This window comes from Ambystoma mexicanum, chromosome 1p (assembly GCF_040938575.1).
Source record: "Ambystoma mexicanum isolate Mex_15411 chromosome 1p, UKY_AmexF1_1, whole genome shotgun sequence".
Lineage (NCBI taxonomy): Eukaryota > Metazoa > Chordata > Amphibia > Caudata > Ambystomatidae > Ambystoma > Ambystoma mexicanum.
In genome coordinates, this window is record NC_090921.1 from 952028381 (window position 1) to 952047703 (window position 19323).

General features: G+C 45.4%; 1 protein-coding gene across 2 annotated transcripts in view; it reads right to left on the reverse strand.

Moving 5' to 3' along the window:
• CDH16 (cadherin 16) overlaps nucleotides 1-1396 on the reverse strand; it is a 1158846-nt gene extending 1157450 nt beyond the window's left edge. The window contains exon 1 of one of the 2 annotated variants that reach the window (XM_069653297.1): nucleotides 1334-1396. The gene's annotated coding sequence lies outside the window, so the exon portion shown is untranslated. Of the gene's footprint in view, nucleotides 1-1112; nucleotides 1135-1333 lie in introns of those variants that run through there. The other variant, XM_069653307.1, reaches the window with a different exon arrangement.
• Between the last annotated feature and the right edge of the window lie 17927 nt (nucleotides 1397-19323).

Here is a 19323-nt window from a genome sequence, read left to right on the forward strand (position 1 = left end):
CCTGAACACCGTGCACCCGTACACGCTCTGAGAAGCCACTCAAGGTTAAATATGGCCGAGAGTGCTATACACGAAATCATTTTACTTCTGCGCGTTTATTTCTGCCCAAAAACAGACAATTGCTCTGCCCGGGGTCATAGAATGCGTCAGCCGACTTCGTAAATTACACGCGTCTAATTTACACTAGCGCAAATTTAGATACGCAGCCCCCGCGTTCAATATTCAACCTTTTGGGGGTGTTTCGTTAGTGTGGGCCCTTTTTTGAAACGCAGTCTCCCAATCGAACTTCGGCGGTACCGACGAGCCTAAATTCGTGTTTTTTCCACAGTCTTCCAGTTTGGGAAGCTGTCTCTAGGAGACGCAGCCGAGGTTCTGGCGTGAGTGATCTCAATATTGCCCCGTCAACTTAAATACAAATAACACAATACAATAGCATTACATACATGAACACAACATTAAAAAAGCTGCTGTACCACGGCATAGATATTAGCACACTATGACATAAAGGATCAGACGCTAACATGACATATATTACATAAGATAACATAGCATAACTAATGATATGACATAGCATATCACAAGATAGCCTGAGATAACCAAGCATACTATAACGTACCATATGCCATGACACATTGTAAGATACCAATAATATACCACTAAAGAGTGCCAAGAAGACTAGTTCGGTGGAAAGAAAAATGGTGAACCTAGCAAAGCGCTACAACAAATCCACAACAACTGCGTATTTATTCGATTAAATGATTGTTTTCAGTGTCTGCGTCATCTGCTGGATAATGGTACCCGTGGCGCCGGGTGGAGACCTTGGACAATGTGTCCGTTTGGGCGCCATGTTGGGGCAGTTTGGAAAAAAATCCAAGAGCCCGGATCCCTCAATGTATTCTAACAATCATTGCGGCAGCGCCCCTGAATTATCAATTCATTTACAAGGTCAGCTGGGGACCATTAAGGGATACATTAAGCAGAAAAAACAGTTACTTTCAGTCTCCCACCACCTCGAACACACATAAAACAGCGTGAAAAACAAAAGCTCTTCTACGGCATGATTTCGCCCGCGCGACCAGCAGAGTTAGATGGCGTCACTACTGCGCCCTTACCCGAGAAGCGAAGGCGTGCATGGACCCTTTGCAGCTATTCCGCAAACACCTGGGCTATCCGCTCAACTCGCAAGTACACTTTAAAGAGCAAAAGACATTTCAAAGTTGATATTTCTAATTCGATTGCAGCCATCTCGGTGCCTATACAGGGTCTGGCTTATCATTTAAAAGACTTGCTAAAGCAAAAGGTTTAAAAATCAGCAAAGATTAGTGTGTCTTACCTCCTAGTGCTCTTTTGGAAAACTGTGAGATTGAAGTAATTGGGAGCTGCAGGTTAATGATTCCCTTTATAATGAATGGTGGTGGGCCAATCACTAACCACTCACAGTGCCTGAGGCTGCCTGCAGCATTTGCAGTTAATGCTTCCCTAGAAACTGCACATCGCCCACAATCGCCGCATATTTTCCAGTATTGGCTCCGTGGTATTTAGGGGAAAGGAACATATTTTGCATGGAACTTGATGGCAGATATGGACCGTCTGCCAGACCTTGTTCCTGCTTGCTGCCAGCCACAGACCCTTCGCAACAGACCCCCCCTTGGTCTTCTAGCTGTACACCCCACTCTGTGGTTGAGGGGAGAAGGCAGTGGTGGGAGGAGTGCAGGACTAGAGGCGTGAAGGGAACATGTGGGGGGGTGGTGTGGAGATTAAGGGAAGGGGGCTATTCTCCCACCTTTGCAGCACTAATTAAAGCAAGAGAAAGAGGAAGAGGGGGAATGGATGGTATAGGGCGACAGCAAGCAGAAGGTTGGTAGACACGGTCTGCATGATGTCTGGCAGGAAGCAAGGAGACAGGAGGCCAGAATTCCAGAGGAGCATAAGCGGAGAACGACAAGTCCATCACCAGAAGTCAAGCCAACCTTCAATTGTTGGTAGGCCAGGAGGACAACTTAAAAGGGAATTCAAACCAGTCACAGCTCGTTCATAATAGGTGAAGGGGAAATGCCTTCACGTTATGGGGGCTATGGGGCTCCACAATTTTTGGACTCCCGATTTTTATTTTGCTATACTTGGCGCAGTGAAACTGGGACTTGTTTGTGTTGCAATTGTACTTACCTCAGTGGAATTATACTGGCAATATATCCACACTACCCAGATACCTGCAGCCTTGACCCTCTTTGTCTAATTTATACTTACAAGCGCTGTGGATCGTGACTTTTTCTGCCAAGGGTGGGATATCAGTATCGGGGAATTGTAAGAAGGAGTGTGTGGGCAACGGGGGAGGACTGCCCCGCTGGCTTTGGTAGAAGTCTCGTATAACGGTGAAAGAGGGACGGCTATAAAGGAGCAGTTAACCCTGTTAGAGTACATGTGTAAATCGCTTCCTTTGTATCGGGAGAAAATCCTTAAATACAATAAAGAATGGCTAACAGAGACGAAAGGGGGATATTTAAAGGTTTATAGTCATAAAATCGAATGCAAAAATGTATAGTCAAAAAATCTAAAAAATAATGTGGGAAAAAAAAATCAAATTTCTTTTTTAATACGTTTTTTATTCCAAATGGGGAGGTTCTCCCCTCCAACACCCGTATTTTTTTTACCGTTTTTTTACATGCGGAACCCCGAAAAAATAGAAAGAAATCAATTTTTTTTTGACATTAAGTTTTCGAATTTATTGTAATTCGACATTTATTTTCTCGATATTATGTCTGACCACCATATATAAACCATGACCAGAACAGGGGACAAATAATAAGGATACTTTGAGTCACATGTATGCTTCACTGGCAGCCAGGTACAGAGGGAAAAAGTTGAAAAACAGGAAGTAAGTATTGGAATTGTGGAAAATGGTGGAATATTTGGAAGATGTCCCTGTTGACTCCCCTGAAATGGTTAATTAACTGCCCAGCATTTGTGTCCCGACCGCTACCATGCCCACCGCCTCGAATGCTCTAGTACGCCCTGCCCCAGTATTCCCAGCAGGAACAGACCAGTATCCTTCCCCTCTAGGGTGTTATACCACCCGCGCTGTGTCAGGATACACAAATCCCACTTATGTCCCTTTGCACGATACTGCACCCCCACCTCCTACACCGGCCCAGTATCATAACCTCCCCAACCCTAGAGCGACCATGGCTGCGAGAGCTAGAGCGCAGGAAAACATTGAAAGGAAGCCACAGAAGGAGTTGGAAGAAGCATTGAGAGAAGCGGAAGAGGAACTAGCCAGGTTGGGATTAGATCTAAGAGATGGGCAACAAGCACCTGTAGGGAGACCAGAGCCGTTTAGGCAGATGTACGAGTGGTGCCTGGTTGGGGAGGTGAATATGATTTGAATGGTGGATATCAACCTCAGCACCAAGCAGAGTTTCCAAGTTGGTATCAGTGAGGAAGAGGTGGTTTTCAGGGGCACTGGGATGATGAGGTGGCTTTGGTGGAATGGGACCACAGTGTTAGACATGTGGATGAATGAGCCATTTTTCTAGGGAGTGTCAGAGCAGACAAGTAGTTGTGTACCCACAGCAGCAGCCCTACCCATATCCACAGGGAGGCCCAGCCCGTACCCCATCCCTATATCCAAGCACTCCCAGCAGTCACATATAGTGCGTCATTGCCTACAGCTCTGTCTGTCAAGACTGGTAGGGAGTGTCTGTACTTCTGCTCTCTATATGGTAGAGGAGAGGCACAGAAGACCCCAGCCAAGATTCTCTATTATTGGTACGTGGTCGAGCAATCAAGGCCTAGCTTCTCAGGAGGTGATGCAGGCTGGTTCTTAAGCATAGTTTAGTCCCCGAAACCCCACAAAGGAATGTCCACACACTGTATTACTGAAAACACAGTCTTTATATAATTAATAGTCAAAGGTATGTACACGATCACAATAACGCACTTTGTACTCGTTAGTCAATAATGATAAATATATACAATTCTAAAGTGGTACCACCAATGTTATCGAATTCATTAAAGTGCATCAACTGTACGGTTAAAATGTCACACAGATCAATAACGAGTAAACCAGCAATAGAGATAGGAAGGAACGCAAGATGGTTGAAACAATAGGTAGAATACTGACCCCTACCACTAGGCACAGTTCTGTGTGGGGATCCCCCCACCTGGGCAACCTGTAAATAAAAAGATATACAGCACAAGCCCAGACCATGTAATGTTTGATAGTCTTACTTCCTCCTATTAAGGTTTTACCCCCCCAATGTACCTGGTGGAGTAGAGTTCTTCGACGATGCGTCAACCGATCCTTCTTGAGTGCCTCCCTTTAAAGCAGGAGCCACGGATCGTCGAGAGGCGTCAGAGAACTTGGCGTTTGGTGTCGGGCAATCGACGGCCCTTCTTGAGTGCCCTCCCTTTAAGGCAGGAGTCACAGGTCGTTGAACGTCCGACGGTGAACAGGTTGAACTACGGCAGTGAAGTGGCAGCTTCGTTCCTAGCGGTGCTCGCCGACGACAGAGCGTTGGCGTCCTGCAAGGAAGTGGCATGCGGGGCACCTCGGTGACGATATTTCTGGACCGCAAAGAGATGATGAAGAACTGTGGCCCAGCAAGGGCGTCGAGTCGTCGGCGTCTCTGTGGTCCTTAGGTGGCGGGAAACCCACCGGTGGATGCTCCTCAGCGCGTCGACGGTCGGGCCTTCTCCAGCGGGAGACAAGCGGGTGACGATGCAGACGAGAGCGTCCGATGATTAATGGAAGTTCTTAGGCAAACGGGAGCACGGCGGCTCTGGTCGGCGACGGCGGTCATCAACAGTGGCGGACAGCAGTCCGAGTGCTTCTCTTTGAGATTCCGCGGCAGTCCCCGTCTCGGGTCGGCAGCCTGTCGAAGGTCTGTCTACCAGGGAGCTTTGGCAAAGATCAGCTGTGCACGATGGTCCCTCGTAGCTCGGGAAGAGGGCGCCTTACCAGGTCCTCTCTGGGTCAGTCCTTGGAAACACAGCAGCCTTCAGATTGCGAAGGAGAGCAACAGCACTCCTCGTCCAGCGCGGCTTCAAGGTCAAGCGTCAATTACTCCAGTTACTCGTCGCAGTGGACTTCAGCTTCTGAACACGATTCCTAGCAGTGAGAGGTCCCCAGATATACTGTTGATCTCCCATTTATTCTGCTGGGTCACACTCAAGCATCCAATCACGACTAAGGGCATTAATGCAGGCAGGCAGCCAATCAGGCACACGAGGTATTCAGGCCATTCACTTCTCTCCAGACACTCACAACAAGTTATGTGTATTGGGACAAGTACCGAGCCATTCAACACTCCAAGCTGCATTTATACCGGTTTCGGGCAGGGTTGTCTCAGTAATTGTGTCAACCAACAGATACTAGACACCCACAACACAGAATGCATATTCGTCACACACTCTATTCACCCAGGTCCCACCCACAGGATGTACCCACAACATACATCACCGGGAAGGCTCCAGCTATTCTGGCCGGGCCTTCACAACAACACCATATATGGCATTTCCACCCAACAGCCAGTCAGGGGGAAGGGATGGAGTCAGGGCTTCCCAGGACTTTAGGAAAACAAGGTAATGGGTAATAGAAAGCAAGAGGCCACAGGGGCCATCTTGTTTTCCATCAGGAATCAACTGATCCCAATGGCAGGGCCGGGGTATCCCAAAATGGAGCATACGCCGCGCACCTGTCAAGTTCAGCATGGAGCTGCCACCAGCCCATACCCTGCTCTGCGGGCCACCCACAGGTGCCCAAAAACATACACTAGGGGCACAGGGTTGTACCCCCACCCATGGGTGCCATTAGGGTATCCCACAGGTCCGTTCACCAAACCAAAAGAGAGAGAGCTGCACCGCCAGGAGTCCCACATGAACTCCTGTGCGGAAAACATGACAGAACAAGATAAAAGATAAAAAGCATTAAAGGACAAGGATACGAAGGCCCTGTCCCTCCGATGCATTTCCAGCATAACACTGTCTGCTCCCTGCTGTCATTTCTGCAGATGCCAGCAGCAGGCTGTGGTGGCGCACCAACATATGCAGTATACCCGGGGCAGCAGCAGGGCCCCCAAGTGCAGAATAGTAATGCATTACCCAATGGCACAGTGACGCATTACCAAGGGATCACAGTTGTTGGAGGAAACCCATTTGTTTTTCTGGTAACAAACACATACCTAGATTAGGACAGCCAACAGAGAGCTTTAGCGTGCCCACTCACTGCCAACCCAGAAGAGGAACTCTTGGTGGGCATGGAAATAGGCAATAAACCATTCATATTCATGTTGGATATAGTATAGGTGCAACAAAATCATGCATCAATGAGGGAGGATTCCCATTGTCAGGTGGTGAGGTAATTGACATTCAGGGCTTCTCTGGGGCAGTAAAATTGGTTTCTATTACAAAATAATTATCCATTTAAATAGGTGACAAAGTGATTCTGGCCCCATTGTTGGTTTCCATCGCGAACCCCATCAATCTGTTGGGCAGAGACATTTTAAGTAAGCTCAACATGACCATCTCTTTTACTGAGAGGGGTGTGGTGTGTTCCACCCACAGTATCTGTTACGTGAGGGTCATGTTGATCATACATGCTCTCAGTAGTGAAGCAGTGGGAAGAGCGCAATACCAGTGGCCCAAGATGTGTTTTCCTATGGGATCACAGTACTTCTTAGTTTGTACCACAGGTGGCCAATCCATATTGATGGGTGCCCTCTGAATTTTTGTTCAGACCCGCTCAGCCCCAAGAACTCATTGCAGGGACTATCATCATGCTTGACATAAAAGGAGTGTTGGTGTCAAAGGAAAGGACTGTGTTGATTGCCACAGACCTGGATAGAGGAGAGTGGCGTACAATTTTGTGTATTGATCCAACCCAGCCCTGAGAGACATAACTGATGAGGAGCTTTTGGAGAACAAAGACAATGATGGGGAGATAATACTGAAAGTGTGTGTCCCATGTTTAATAATTATACAGTGTCAGCACATGATATGATATGATATGATATGGCATTTGTAACGCGCCTATACACAAGTGTTTCAAAGCGCGACGAGGCAAGGGGGGGAACAAGGGGAGACAGACAACAATCCTACTAGGCCAGGTGTCATTCAGATCGCGCAAGTGCAAGGGTAGGAGGACTGGGAAAAGTGCAAGGGGAAGGGGAGAGGGGAAAGTGCAGTAAATGGTTAGTAGAATACAAGATAAATAATAGGGCCAGCTGGTGGAAAGTGCTAGGTAAGTGCAGTACATGGTTAAAGAATAAAAGATACATAATAGGGCCAGCTGGTGGCAAGTGCAAGGTAAGTGCCGGGAGAAGGGGCTGTAGGATACAGAGACAGTCCCGTAGTGCAGGTGGGCAGTGCAGGGAAGAGTGGCTGGGCCAAGGACCGAGATCGGTGAGTGGCCCAGTTGCAGATTCAGTGCAGGTTCAGTGATTTTAGCAGGGGAGAGAGGGAGAGAAAGCGGAGGCAAAGAGGAAGGTTTTGAGGTGCTTCCGGAAACGGAGATGGTTCCACTCAAGTTTCAGGGAGGCAGGAAGGCTGTTCCAGAGGGAGGCACCTGCTGCGGTGAGAGATCTACCCCCAGCTCGTTGCTTGGAGAAGCGGCTGACCCTGAGGTAGTTGGAGGTGGATGAGCGAAGAGCTCGAGAAGGAAGGTGTTTAGGGAGAGAGAGCTGGAGGTATTTTGGCCCAAGGCCCCAGAAGGCCTTGTGGACAATGCAGAGGGTTTTGAACTTAATCCTCGCAGCCACTGGGAGCCAGTGTAGTGATTTCAGTCCTGGAGAGATACGGTCCCTGGGCTAGAGGCCAAGGACAAGTCTCGCAGTCCTGTTCTGGATGAGTTGCAAAGGGCGGAGAGTAGAGGCAGGAAGATTTAGATAGAGGCTGTTGCAGTAGTCCAGCCTAGAGAGAACCAGTGCTCTGGAGACAGTGAGCTTCTGGGGGAAGGAGAGGAAAGGAAGGATACCTCTGAGGAGGTGTAGCTGGTAGTGTGACTTCTTAGAGACGTCAGAGATGTGAGGAGAGAAGGAGAGTGTGGAGTCGAAGATGACCCCGAGGTTTTTTGCCGTGCAGGTAGGAGCAGGAAGAGGGCCAAGGGAGGCCGGCCAGAGAGCTGCAGGGAAGGAGGGAGTGGGTGTGCCGATTGCATGTGCAATGTTATTGGTAGAATGTGCCCCTTCATTTGCCCAAGATTTATCTCAGGTACCTGACAAATTGTGGATGAGTAACCCTCCTACGAGGTGTTGAACCCATTTGTATTACATTGAAGCCAGGCACAGCTTTACCCAGAGTGAAACAGTACCCCTTGTCCAAGGAAGCTGAGGAGAGAATGTATGACACCATTATGGCCCTTTTCCACCAGGGCATCATAGTTCCATCCAATTTTCAGTTCAACACAGCTATTTACCCTGTGAAAAAATCAACGGGGCAAATTGGAGAATGATTCAGGATGTATGCCCCCTTAACAATGTGGCACACGCAGAATTTCCTGTGGTTCCTAATCCTGCCATGATATTGTGCAACATGCCCACGGTAGCCACACACTTCACTGTTGTGGACCTGAAGAATGTTTTCTTCTCAGTCCCATTACATCCTGATTCTCAATAGCTCACCGTGTTTATGTTTGCCAGGAGGCGGTTCCAACATACTAGGCTCCCACAAGGGTACTCTGAGCCCGCCAGTATTTTTAACAGGGTTCTGCATGAAGATTTGGGTAACATTCAACTTTCCAGTACCATCATTCAATATCTGGATGACTTGTTGCTGTGTAGCGATACTGAGCAACAGTGTAGGGAAGATTCCATCGTATTATTGCAGTTTTTGGCTGACAAAGGATACAAGGTGGATAGAGCAGAGTTGCAGTATTGCCAGCAGGAAGTGTTGTATCTAGGGAAAATTATTTCAGTTAATGGTAAAAGAGTGACTCCAGCCAGTCACTGTTAAGGATATGCAAACATTCCCAGGGTTGTGTAACTATTGCAGGGCATACTATTCATCACACACTCGCCCACGGCTGCAAACCCTCAAAGAAGCCAAATGAATGAAAATTACCATTGTGTGGACTGACGAAATGCCCGTTTTTGAGGAATTGAAAAATATTATATTTACTGCCCCTGTTTTAGCAACCCCTGACTATACTAAAGAGTTTTACCTTTTCTCACACACAGACGACCAAATGATGATGGCAGTATTGACACAACATAGCCCTATGGGCCATACAACTTTGGCGTACTGTAGTGTTATGTTAGATTCTGTCATGCAAGGCCAAGCGTTACCTGCAGCTGCTTTCGCTATTGAGAAGTCAGTCACAATTTTCATGGGGTGCTCAATGACTCTATACGTAGAACATGCAGTATTTGCCATACTTGAGAGGCCCAAATCTACATTAACCACATGAGGTCCTCGTCATATGAAGCTATCCTGTCCAGCCCATCTATTCACATTGTTTGCTTTAAACTGTGAACCCTGCCACCTTTTCAACAGAACCCATTACTGAAGAGGATAATATTCATGACTGTGTCTCGTATGAAGGACCAGATGATGACATCCCTAAAGCACAAGACTATGTCCTAGATGACGGAAATCTGTTCTTTGCTGACGTATTGATCAGGAGCCTGTCCAGCGACTTACTGGGGCAGAAGGGGTCCAATTGGTTGGTGGTGAGTACAAAGTCTTTGTCCAACAAAGGCTACCAGGGCATTATTCTGCTCAGGCGGCAGAACTGATTGCTCTCATTTGAGCGCTAGAGGCAGTGCAGTATGATTTATTTGGACTCGGCATATGTAACTGCAAATACAGGTTTGGCATACTACGTTACCCATCACTGAAGTTATTGAATTGCAGGCCCAAGCACCCCAGAGTGAAACGTTATTGTGACAGAGGAGGAGGTGTGCCCAGTCTCCCACAGACCTAGTATGGAGACAGGTCAGTACATGGAAAGTGGTTATGCCTCAAAAATTGGTTTTAGTAGCATTTGATCAGTTGCACTACCCCTCACATGTGTCTAAGCAGCATATTGCTGCTGATATACAGGAGGATTGGTATGTGCCCAGGAACCTCTCAATATGTTTACATCTAACTGTGTGGTTTGCCAGACCTACAATACTGGGTACACTCTGAAACTATTGAGGGGCACACTGCCACGTCCAACTGGCCCATTTTGAGATCTTCATATTGATTTTGCAGATATGGAAGAGTGGTGCAGCACCTTTTGGTATCTCATAGTTGTGGTATGTCCTTTCTCCCGTTGGATTGAGGCTGGTCCATGCGCACATCATGATGCCAAGTCGGCAGCCAGCTTTTTAGTAAGAGAAGTGTTTCCCCAATGGGGAGTGTACGAAACTCTTAAAAGTGACAATCAAACCCACTTCTTTATGAGCTGTTAAAAGAAAGTGCAGCTCTTTTAGGGATTGAGCATAAAATGAGCCCCATTTATCATTCCCAGCCCAACAGTGTTGTTGAAAGGATGAACAGCCTCTTAAACGCTAAATTGTCTAAACTGTGCATGACACTTAAGAATAACTGGGTCCATTGCTTATGTTGAGCCCTTTTCAGTTTGAGGACTCAGCCCTCTAAGGACCATAACTTCTCCCATCATCAGATAGTGACTGGGAGACGCATGCACACGCTATTATCTGATGCTCACATGGATGCTTCATTTCTAGGAGATGAGTTTAAATCCTATCTGACAGAGTTAACAAAATGTCTTTCTCGAAAGATTGCACCACAACGAGCGGAAGCAGACAATAGTGCTGCACCATATTCTGTGAGGTTGCCGCCACTTCAGCTGCTTCCCGGGGGACAAGGTGTTTGTTAGGAACTTTGTCCATAAGTGGAGTGAGCCGCGCTATAATGGACCTTATACGGTAGTGTAAGCCACTCCAATTGCGGTCAAGATGAAGGAAGTGCAGTATTGGGTACATTTTACTGATGTCCGGAAGGATCCCCATACATCACCTCCTTCTATGAGCATATTGCCTGAGTGTTTTTTGTAAATACGGATACAAGGACCAAAACAAGATCTATGAACACTTTTTTATTGTTCTAGTTGGGTTTCTACACTTACATTACTGAACTGTCGATCCAATATATATATATATATATATATATATATATATATATATATATATATAGTATTATCACCTTGTTCTCCTTTTTTAGTAATTGTGTTCTGTTTAATACAAAATGTTCAGTGATAGTACATGATTTAATTGTTCGGTTTTCAGCACACTCCAGCAGTTCTTTAGGTCTTGTTATGTTATAGTTCTTTTGTATCTTGGATGTGGATTTCTAATTGGTATATTTTTGTCAAGTGAGTTTATAAGGTTAGGACATATAAAGCGGCTGGTGGTGTAGTGCAGGGGGATGTGGAAATCGAGTATGTTCTGATGTTCCAACACATACTGATGATTTCAAAACCACTGTAGTGAACTTTAAAAAAAATGCACACATAGGATACAGGATACAGTATTATGGCAACTCAAATTTGAGTTAAAAGGGAATTTGATGAAGAAAATGAGTATAAACATTACAAAAGGAGTAGTTCTTCATACAATGTCTGATGTGCACCATCCAGAATTCAATAACATGTGGTACAGCCACATGAACTCGGTGGCAAAACAGAGGTATAACGGGAGCTGTTGTAAGGGATTTCAATCAGACACACACCCAAGTCTCGCCCAGCATGTAGCGGGCAAATGAAACCCTTATTTATTTTTGTCTATAAATTCAATATTCTGAATGATATACCACTCATATCACACCCATCTCAAAATACCCCTCCCCCCACGGTCACACTGAACCAGGAATCAGGCTAGTTTGCAACGGTAGATATTTATTTATTTAGAATTTAAAATCACAATAGGTAACAACAATCATCAAGGGGTGACAAGAACAATGAATGGTATCTTTAATGCACTGGGAGTCAGGTAATGAACACAAAAAGAATGCAGCAAAGAAAATAATACTTTTGGGTTGGTTTGGAACAGATAGCACTGTGGTTAGAAGTTCCCCCTGCAACACCCCTCCACCCACCAATAGGCATTTTAAATAGATGTGAGGAGAGAGCAGGTACTCAGGAATAATACAGACCAAACAGAATATCACTCCCACCTTCCCCCCTTAAACACAAGAGAAAAACAGATTTGACTTTTCCACTGTCAGGATGGCTTTGAAACTGGCTGAGCAAAAACACTAAATGTGGTCAAAAATGCTTAAATTATGATACATTTCTACGGGAGCCGCTTTGAACAGATGCAAGCAAGCAAAAGCAATGATTCAATCAAAATAAAACAATTGGAATCTCAAAGGCAAAGTGGGAAATGCTTTAAAGATAATTCACACGTGTAAAACTTTTGCAAAATGTAAGTTCACTGCAAACTTCTACTATGTGATTTTTGATAAAAAAGGGTTAAAAACACTGTTCTGCGAGGCATATTTAGTTGTGGATGTAGCTAATGGTGCTAGGGATGAGTGGGAGTTGAGATTTTGTTTCTATCTTTAAAACTGAGGGAGTTATAGAGGTTTTGGTGAGAAGTGTTTTTCGGAAATAAAGACACAAATTTGGACCAACACTTCAGTTTAAAACCAGAAAATAAAAAAATATGGGTTATGCTTTTACTCAAGACTAGAGCATGCAGGCTAGACAACAGATCCCCAGCACCTTCCCCGGCGGAACCAGTCCAAACACTCAAAGTGGGATTTATGGATAAGAGTTACACAAATAAAAATGACTATGAAAATGACGCTTTAGCAAACAGACAGAATAAGATAGCACTAAGATTTTGACACTCCTACTGGTTATGAAATTAAGGATAGTTCAGAGATTTAGGGTAGGACAAGATAAGGCAAGGTATACAATAGTTCTTTAGAGTCCTATTAGTACTCACAATCCACTGGGATTTAAGATTTTTGGCCCGTCAAGATTCTGGTCAATGGATCGGGTCTATCAGGGAAGGACAGCACATCAGCTAGGCCGGTCGCTGGAACTGCATGGGATCTGCCCTTCTTGTTTCTGGATATTTCAGATCAGCGGGATGGCGAGTTCATCAGGCAAGCGTTATGGTAGCAAGCCAGATAGTTTCAGGATACTTCCCCACACCACAGTGCTCCACTGGGTTGTAAGGATTAGTTGAGGATTAATTGACGATTGAGGGCTAGCTGAAAATGGTTCAGCTACTGCTTGGCCTGGTGATTGGCATCTGGATCTGGAAGCATGTTAAAGGCTGGATGTTGAATGCTAGATCAGAGTGCGTCACTGGAATCAGAAGAGAGAGTGTGTCCTATGTGTTGTCAGATGTCCCTGTTTATCATGTCAAAGTGGCATCACAAAAATGGGTGTATGGGCCGGCTTAACTAAACACGCCCCTGTGAACTGAGATTGGATCAGAGCCTCATCTCCGCCTTGCATCCAAGTCATTGGATCAAAGACGGATGATGTCAAGTTTATGGTTTTGTTTTTACAATACTTAGAAACCTCCCCTAGACACTAGTATCAAAATCGAATTTTGTCCCACATACATATTTATATATTTGTACCCTCTATGAAAATCACATACAAGGATTACATATTTTATGGAGTAGCTGTTCATCAAAATCCCACAGCTGTGAGAGCTGTGAGACCTTGTTTTGCCTTTTTGCAGCATTTTGTCCATTTCACCATGAAAACATTTTCTGAACGTTCTCCAAATTTCCACAAATATGCGTGTTTACCATAGGAATGTGTGTGCAAAGGTTAACAATTCTAGCATAAATCCAGTTCCCATAAAACCACATATATTGCCATTCCTGTTCCGAATATGGTACACAGTTCCACTACGTTTTGAAATGTAGGGCAAAAAATTAGATTAACACATCTGCCCTTTTTATATTTTTCACCACTTCTGATAGTGAGTTATAAGTCTCTAAAAAAATGTTCATTACATATTCTTAGCAGAAAATTCTCAGCCTTTTGTCTGTCTCTGGAGGCAAGGAACAGTCCCCACCTTTGGGATTTCCTTCTACAAGCCTAGTTTATGACCTTTTCAAACGTTCATTTCCTGGCCTGGAGAATCTGCCATTGTTCAGTCTCTGGCTGCAGACAAAAGTCTGGTCTACCCCATATTTATTATGTGTCAGTGAGCATCTGCTGAGAGGAAGGCCCTCCCCTTGGGTGGAAACCTATTTTTCAACCTCTTGCAGGACCAGCCAGCCTAAGTTAATTCTTAATTTCTTGACTTGAAATCCAGCACAAAACAAACTTGTTACATCAGATGACATAGATAAATTACATTCTTCGATTTAAACCTGTGGGATCAAAACAACCGAGATCTGTGTTCCTTTCAGCAACAGTCCTTTTATATTTGCTAATCCAGCAGACCTTTAGTTTTAGACAACTTTAAAGTTTAATTAGGAGAGCCCATTTGACAGGGGCTGTCACTCACAGGTAGCCCAGTGTGGCTGCACACAGAATTCTGATTGGAGTTGTCATTCACAGGCAATCCAGTTTTGCTGAGAAAATGTTTTTCTCTTAACATTTCAGGGCCTTGTAATGTCACAATGCTTCATTAGATTAAATGAATGTTAGCGCCAAGCAAGATTTTGAGTGTTGGAAAGTGTTCTGTACAGGCATTTTGAAGTTTCAGCAGCAAAGTAAATGTCATTTACAGGCACATTTTGGAGTTTCACTTGCAAAGCGCTGCTGCTCCCTCTGCACTCTATGTCTACTTGTCATGGAGCCCACTGGCACTTTTTCTGCAGCATATGCTTTGTTCCACCATACATGCACCAGGGGTGGCAGGTTGTGCAGCCATATTTATGTGTGTTGAAAATGTGGTTTTGGAGGTTTTGGCATGCGCCAGGGTTTTGCCGCCATTTTGCTGTTTCTCGCACCATAGATAGCAAAGTGAGGCTGCATAGTGTAGCAGAGTATGTCAATACACCCCACACTGTTATGTCTGCTCCCCCATCCCTCACATGTCAGGGGCACCCAAAATGTTAGTACCCCAGGAAATGTCATCCTTGGAAGCCCAGTCTTTGGTTAATCTTGCACTGTGTCAGGTTAGCAGTCTGTTCCAGGGGCACAAGGTACAAGTTGTACTAATGGAAAAGGATGAAGAAAAATGTGGTAAAGAACATAGCACACATCAATATAAGCAATGACCCATGCTAAAATTGGATGGAGTGTTGTTCGTGTCAAACAGATGGGAGAAGGCTATGATGAGCTGTACGGCCGGGGGATTGGTAGAGTTTAGAGAAGAAGTGATATGGAATATCAACAAGAGCTGTTTCACAATATGGGCCACATATGTTTCAAAGTTGACATGTATTGAGACACGTGAAGTTCCAGTGAAGGTCCAAGTAGCAGAAAAATATAAGTTTTGTTTTCGAGGGCATGGAACAGCTCCCATTGGTATGAACGTTAAATGCAATAAAACACAGTTAATTCCAGATCTTGGAAGAGGAACAGCAGCCCTAATAGAAATCTACTGGGCATGAGGCAAGCAAGCATACCTGCATCTGCCACCATCCTGGCAGGGCACCTGTATACTAACAACATTGCATTCAGATATTATAGTTGTGCCTGCCTCTCGTCTAACAATTGCATCTAAGCCTGGCATAGAGCTACAACCCCTGCGGGTGAAGAAAAAGAAGCGTTCACTGAAGGTACAAAAGAAGAGATAAATTATTTGACTGAAAATTCGTCCAGTTGATCAAAGCCACTCCAGACAATTACCGCCTGTACACCATGACGGAAGTGTTTTTCGCAACCCTTCTGATGCCAGGGGTTCAAGCCACAGCGAATGCCAAATGGCTACAGATTGTTAGGTGGGAGATGATCCAGCTGGCAAGTGACACTGAGCAAGGCCTGAATGCTATGAAGAGTGACCTTAGGGTAATCTGGTTAATGACATTTCAGAATCTGTATGTCTTAGATCTTCAGACAGTGATAGACGAGGGCATATGCTAAAAAAAATAGGACTGGCTTGTTGCACATACACCCCTCAAATGATACAGAAAATGGGTCCCTGACACATCATATGAGCACTGCCTAAGTTGAAGACCGGCATGGAAAGTGAGGCAGTGGTCCAGGCTGAAGTCTGTTTCGATACAATGTTCTTGTGGGCACTAATATGGCTTGGAACAGTGGTGAAAATATTGGTCCCAATCGTGGTGCTCCTGTTGGTGTTGTTTTGTACATGTCAAAGAATGCTTCGATGCTGTGCCAAGACTATCCCAAACAGTGCAATGATGATGGTTACTATCGGGGCAGGAAGAGCTCTGTCAAGTACAAAGAATGGGCAAGTTCAGACCGAGGACCGGAATAAACAACATATGGATAGAAATAAATGACCAATACATCCCCGGGGACCCTGACCTCACCCCCACCAGACCCGGAAAACTGCACAGAGCATTGGGTTGACTTAGCGGTTGATGGAGGGTGCTTTTATCTCACATGTACTCCGGAGAAATATGCCTGGCATGGGGAAAACCTATGCCATGTTTGTAGGGTGTGGGTCCCTAAGGACGAAGTGGATATGGAGAGAGAAAAGGAGAGGTTAGTTAATTGAGGATTAACTAAAGGGGGAATGTTGGGATGCACGTTCATATCCCAGTCCCTCTCAAACAATTTTCATTGCGAAAAGTGTACTAATATGCGGGAAATACACATAAGCGGATATAGTGAGAGAGGGGAGACTTGCACCGGGCATGTTGTTTACAGGACCTTATAAGACAAATAGCTAACAAGCTTCTTAGAATGTTAGTTGCTAGAATACTAGGTAGAAACATTGCATGTGCACAACATGTATATATAGAATGGAACTTTGACACTATTCGGAGGTAGGCCTGAATCCTTGCAGGCTGTGTTGGGTGGACAAAGCAACAAAGCCTTGTGGATGAATATTTCTACCCCACCCCTGGTGAGGAAGGCAATACAAAAACACACATACAGATACATCTTATATAAATTAGAAAGGAATGTGAGTGGCCCACCATGAGTAAGGGCCGCCGCCGGTTGTGAAGGAGGTCTTGAGTTGCCAAAATACAAGTAGAGATTTAGGACCATACCACCACCCAGGATAATCACCATCCTATTTGAACTACCAGATGCCCATGAGCAAAACTCCTAAATCCTTCACTATTTGGACTGCTTAGTGGACCTGCAGGAAACCCAGGCCTGCACCTGGGGAGGGGTAGCGGATAAGGGCAGAGCAGAGGACAATAAAATCTTTGACTTGTACTGGGGAGAACAAAGGATGATGCCCACTCTTGTAAGATTACAGTGGGGTTGCATAATGGAGGCGCCTGTGTATCTGGGATGAGAAAAGGGATGCCTTACTCTTAAGGACCAGACTGACCTCGAAGTTAACCACTGAGATTATCTTTCCAGCCAGGTGCAAATCACATGATTAGGCCTCAGAGCAGAGTAGTGTTCCCAGAAATGTAACCAATAATTTTACAGTGACCCAAGGTGAAGAGATTGCCACCCATGTGCGAAGATGTTGGAGTCAGGTAAAATGCGACTAATGAACTTTGTGTCTATATGTGATTATCAGCATGTAAATAGGCCGTAGCCAATGAGGGTGGGGGATGAACACTGTATATGGAACATGTCATGAATGACAGAGTTTTACAGTTATAACATGCTGTTTGCTTGTCACGCCTTTTCCTTTTTGTATACAAAATAAAGCTCTTGTTCTTCTCACAAAAGGGTACAACACGCCTTTTCCCCTAGTGGATTGCTATTTTCTGGTCGTGTTCTGGAGAGGTTACTCTACACCTTGTACACCTGTGAATTTATTGGAATGGGATTTGTTGTGTGAAATGGGTTGCACTATCTACTTTTCACTCAATGCTATTTATCTGGATGTTCCAGTACATAGGGAATAGATATTTATAACTATGTTTCAAGACTTTCCAAATTCGAATCAGGAATCGTGGAACAATACTGAGGTGAGGTTGCTTGCAGCCAGTTTAAAACCGCTCACTGGCCTAGTGCCAGCTATTTTATTGATTGTTCCTATTTTAATACTGTGCCAGTCTATACTTATTCCTGCACTCTATACATTGTCTGCAGAGTGCATGCATGTGTGTAAAAATGTGAACGTGTGTTTTCATTACTTATCCCGTACGCGCTAGTCCTTTTTCTTGCTTCAGAGGAGACTGGGCTTTTGTACGACTTGTTTAGCCTCTTTCTGGCATTTATGTGCCAGAGAATACGCCCATGCAGCGGTCAGGCACAGCGGGCACGCCGTCAGCGCGCCAAAGGTGAGCTTAAGGCAGGCCCATCTGTGCCCATCCGTGAGTGGGCCTTGCATGGCCTGCATGCTGTCACTGCCGATCTCAGGGCACCTGTTTTCTTGGAGCACAGCACTCTTCTATCTCTAGTCCCCTACAACACGAGATGGCCATTTGGCTTTGATATAGCCTCTACAATTGTTAAAGCTATACCGGCAGCTGGTCTTCTATGTGGGTTGTTGAACACCCGCTCACCAGTGGCTCATGCCATGGAGTGCCATATCTTGGGGATGAGTACCCAGCCGGATCTCCTGTTTTTGACGGAGACCTGGCTGTGTGAAACATCAGGCCCCTCCATTGTCCAAGCCCTACCTCCCAACTATGAACTGGCTCATGTTGATCGTGTGTCAGCCCATCCTGGTGTTGGAGTGGCTATTATTCAGTAGACTAAATAGGAAACGGTTTGTACTGTGCCTATACACTCCCTTAAGATGGAGTTTCTTCTGGCCCGTATCTCTTCCTCCCCTACTTCTATGCTCACCATTCTGGTAGTTTACCGTCCCCCTGGTGCTGATGCACCTTTTTGTGTGGATTTCTCGCCATTTGTGTTGAAGCTTCAGATCAAATATCCCAATCTGTGGATTGTCTGAGATTTCAATCTCCCAGCCAACACTGCTAATACAGGTCAGGTAGCTAACATTCTGTCCTTTATGTCCGATCTTGGTCTGCCTCAGCTGATATCAGAACTGACTCACCGACTGGGTAACATCCTGGGCTGTGTCTGTGCCCCAGGCTCTCGACTATTGTCTCTCCCCCTTGTCCATTACTGTTGAACGACCACTTTCTGACCCCTTTCTCCATTCTCCAGCCAGACACTATTCATCCTCTAGTTAAACCTACCATTCCTAAACGCAGCTTGCATAAGGTGACCAATTACGAGCTAGTAGCCTCGCTTCAGTCCCAGTATGGTCAGGGTGGCCCCTGTTCTCTGACAACACTGGAAGCTTCCTTTTCCACAGCCGCTGATCTACTGGCTCCCCTCAGATTCAACCACCCTTCCGAGCCCTGGTTGTCCGATGAACTCAGGGCAGGTAAATTGTTATG